The following is a 4,374-nucleotide window of genomic DNA, read 5'->3' as shown; positions in this document are numbered from 1 at the left end:
TCAGTCACTCCAAACGGGGTAATCCATGGTGACCAATGACAGCCTTATCAGTCACTCCAAACGGGGTAATCCATGGTGACCAATGCAGAGCAAACATGACTGATTCTCACTATCAATACCTCGCCCCGCCCTTCCTTTCCGCCCCTCTCTCTCTCTCTCTCTCTCTCTCTTGGCTGAGGTCTCCCGTGCTCCCTGACAGTACCAAAAGGAGGGAACCGACAGACAGAAAGGGGACATACAGACAGGGGGACAGAAACTGCCACACCTGATTCAGTTAGTCAAAGGCTTGATGATTAGTTGACTTATTGAATCAGGTGTGTCAGTTTAGAGTTACATTTTTGGGCGGAATGTCTGGGGAGGCCGAGGAGAGGGTTGGAAAACCCTGACGCTTTCTCACCTTGACTTAATTCCCTAATAATTCCAGCACCTTCACGCGTGAGAATACAATGAATAGTTAGTTCAATAGTTAAACAGCCCATAGTTAGTTAGTTAGCCCATAGTGCATGTCAGAGCAAAAACTAAACCATAAGGGTGAAGAAATTGTCCATAGAGCTCTGAGACCGGATGGTATGATTGTAGCATTGAAGGTCCCCAAGAACACAGTGGCCTCCATCAAATGTTTTATTTATAAAAAAATTAAAAAAACATTTACCCCTTTTTCTCCCCAATTTTGTAATATCGAATTTGTAGTTACAGTCTTGTCCCATCGCTGCAACTCCTCTAAGGACTCGGGAGAGGCGAAGGTTGAGAGCCATACGTCCTCCAAAACACGACCCTTCCACTGCTCGCTTAACCCGGAAGTCAGCCGCAGGGTCCGAGGAAACACTGTCTAGCTGGCGACCAAAGCCAGCTTGCAGGCGCCCGGCCTGCCAAACCCTCCACTAACTCGGACGACGCTGGGCCAATTGTGCGCCGCCCCTTGGGTCTCCCGGTCATGGCTGTCTGTGACATAGCCTGGGATGTAACATGGGTCTGTAGTTACGCCTCAAGCACTGCGATGCGGTGCCTAAGACTGCTGCGCCATGCAAGTTTGGAACCACCAAGACTCTTCCTAGAGCTGGCCGCCCAGCCAAACTGAGCAATCGGAGGAGAAGGGCCTTGGTCAGGGAGGTGACCAAGAACCCGATGGTCACTCTGACAGAGCTCCAGAGTTCTTCTGTGGAGATGGGAGAACCTTACAGAAGGACAACAGAGTGGCCAGACGGAAGCCACTCAGTAAAAAGCGCGACAGACCATTTTGAGTTTTTGAAACGCACCTAAAGGACTCCCAGACCATGAAATACATGATTCTCTGGTCTGATGAAACCAAGATTGAACTCTTTGGCCTGAATGCCAAGCATCATGTCTGGAGGAAACCTGACACCATCCCTACAGTGAAGCATGGTGGTGGCAGCATCATGCTGTGGGGATGTTTTTCAGAGGCAGGGACTGGGAGACTAGTCAGAATCAAGGGAAAGATGAACAGAGCATAGTACAGGGAGATCCTTGATGAAAACCTTATCCAGAGCGCTCAGGACCTCAGACTGGGGCAAAGGTTCACCTTCCAACAGGACAATGACCCTAATCACACAGTCATGACAACGTAGGAGTGGCTTCGGGGCAAGTCCCTGAATGTTCTTGAGTGGCCCAGCCAGAGCCCGGACATCTCTGGAGAGACCTGAAAATAACTGTGCTGCAACGCTCCTCATCCAACCTGACAGAGTTTGTGAGGATCTGCAGAGACAAATGGGAGAAACTCCCCAAATACAGGTGTGCCAAGCTTGAAGTGTCATACCGAAGACGACTCTAGGCTGTAATCGCTGCCAAAGGTGCTTCCACAAAGTACTGAGTAAAGGGTCTGAATATTTATGTAAATGTCATATTTCTTTTTTTTTATATAGCAAAAATGTCAAGTCCAGCCTCTGGCTGGGCCACTCAAGGACATTTAGAGATAGGGCTGTGGGACCACAACATTTCGTCAGCCGGTGATTGTCAAATAACTGTCGTTCTTGACCGTTAACTATAACAAACACATTTATCTCCTGGCTTCCACATATTTGGAACATCTACATATTAAAAAAGTAATAAATCCATGTAATATAGCCTACATCGTCGTAATAAATCCATGTAATATAGCCTACATCGTCGTAATAAATCCATGTAATATAGCCTACATCGTCGTAATAAATCCATGTAATATAGCCTACATCGTCGTAATAAATCCATGTAATATAGCCTACATCGTCGTAATAAATCCATGTAATATAGCCTACATCGTCGCAATAAATCCATGTAATATAGCCTACATCGTCGCAATAAATCCATGTAATATAGCCTACATCGTCGTAATAAATCCATGTAATATAGCCTACATCGTCGCAATAAATCCATGTAATATAGCCTACATCGTCGTAATAAATCCATGTAATATAGCCTACATCGTCGCAATAAATCCATGTAATATAGCCTACATCGTCGTAATAAATCCATGTAATATAGCCTACATCGTCGCAATAAATCCATGTAATATAGCCTACATCGTCGTAATAAATCCATGTAATATAGCCTACATCGTCGCAATAAATCCATGTAATATAGCCTACATCGTCGCAATAAATCCATGTAATATAGCCTACATCGTCGCAATAAATCCATGTAATATAGCCTACATCGCCTACATCGTAATAAATCCATGTAATATAGCCTACATCGTCGTAATAAATCCATGTAATATAGCCTACATCGTCGTAATAAATCCATGTAATATAGTAATAAATCCATGTAATATAGCCTACATCGTCGTAATAAATCCATGTAATATAGCCTACATCGTCGTAATAAATCCATGTAATATAGCCTACATCGTCGTAATAAATCCATGTAATATAGCCTACATCGTCGCAATAAATCCATGTAATATAGCCTACATCGTCGCAATAAATCCATGTAATATAGCCTACATCGTCGTAATAAATCCATGTAATATAGCCTACATCGTCGTAATAAATCCATGTAATATAGCCTACATCGTCGTAATAAATCCATGGAATATAGCCTACATCGTCGTAATAAATCAATGTAATATAGCCTACATCGTCGCAATAAATCCATTATTTCTTTTAGACAGGTCTAAAAAAAGCATGATATGCAGAAAATGTAGTCTATATCAGAACAACAGAATAGCATACTCTTGAGTTGTCCCTATGTTGGGTCCTGATCTGGCTATGCCAAATGGCTGTGTGCTACACTAGTTAATTTAGCTGACAATATTTGCTTACAATTCCGTGGCATTATTTTCTATTAAACAAAGCTGAAAAAAAATCTAAAATATTTGAGTGCGCGTCCATGCGGCTATTCTTTGTTGAGCGGTGAACAAAGTAATAGGTATTCCTATATGCTTAATTTAGACTTACTAAATGTAACTTTAGTTGGCCTACAAATGTTGGGCTATATGTTTAGATTTTTAATACACTGTAAGGCTGCATGATGTGACTAATGATTATTTTGAAAAAAGTCGCTTGAAAGGCATGAACTCTACTTAGTTTTTTGTGCAGGCTGTACATGTACATCAGTCACTCATTCACAAATCGACAAGCACTTGATAATGTATCGTAAAGCACCCTAAAAAAATCCACACCTTTTGCGGCCAGTGGAGGTTGTGCCCTTCTCCCTGAGTGCTGTGCTCTATCACATGATTGGGTCTTTCTCACATGCTACTGCACGTGGCCTTCCGAAGTGCATATTGAAGATATTGGAAGAATTGTCCATACTTCATTTTCATCAGCCAACAAGATGAGTCGGCCTAACGAACAGCAAAAGCAATAGCCTATGTCACTCTACTGTCCCCCAGAGTACAAAGGTCGACCTATTCTATTCCGTGCGAGAAATAAATATTCCAAACATAATCTGGGACAACAGTGGGATGCGATAGATCCCAAATGAATACAACCACGAGCATCAAAATACTTTTTTTTTAACGCAATGTGGCTGACGCAACAGATCAGAATGTTTAGTTTAAAATGTTGACACACTATTAGGCTACTTATTCACACTGTAAGTGCATCAATGCGCATGTTCCATCAACGGAAAACAACATTATCAAAAGTGAACGCAAATGTAATCATGCATGTAATGCTTTTATTATAAAGATGCATTTCTATGGTGAAAATGATCTCTCTCAAACTTGAAACTCACCTCTGCTTGTGTATGCCAGTTAAATCATACACCCCTTGTAAAGCAGATTAATGTGCTACACTTTATGAAGTTATTTGGCCGCTTTAGTTGTGATACAAACCTTATGAAAACATTTAAGCCTATGGGCTAGGCTACATGAGGTGCGACTAGGATTCGAAGGAAAAAAACTGTGTTTTTCTTCCCACAGGAAGGTTAAGCAAA

This window comes from Oncorhynchus gorbuscha, linkage group LG06 (genome assembly GCF_021184085.1).
Source record: "Oncorhynchus gorbuscha isolate QuinsamMale2020 ecotype Even-year linkage group LG06, OgorEven_v1.0, whole genome shotgun sequence".
NCBI classification, from domain to species: domain Eukaryota; kingdom Metazoa; phylum Chordata; class Actinopteri; order Salmoniformes; family Salmonidae; genus Oncorhynchus; species Oncorhynchus gorbuscha.
The sequence above is the reverse complement of the archived record's forward strand: the minus strand, read 5'-3'. Positions refer to the sequence as shown.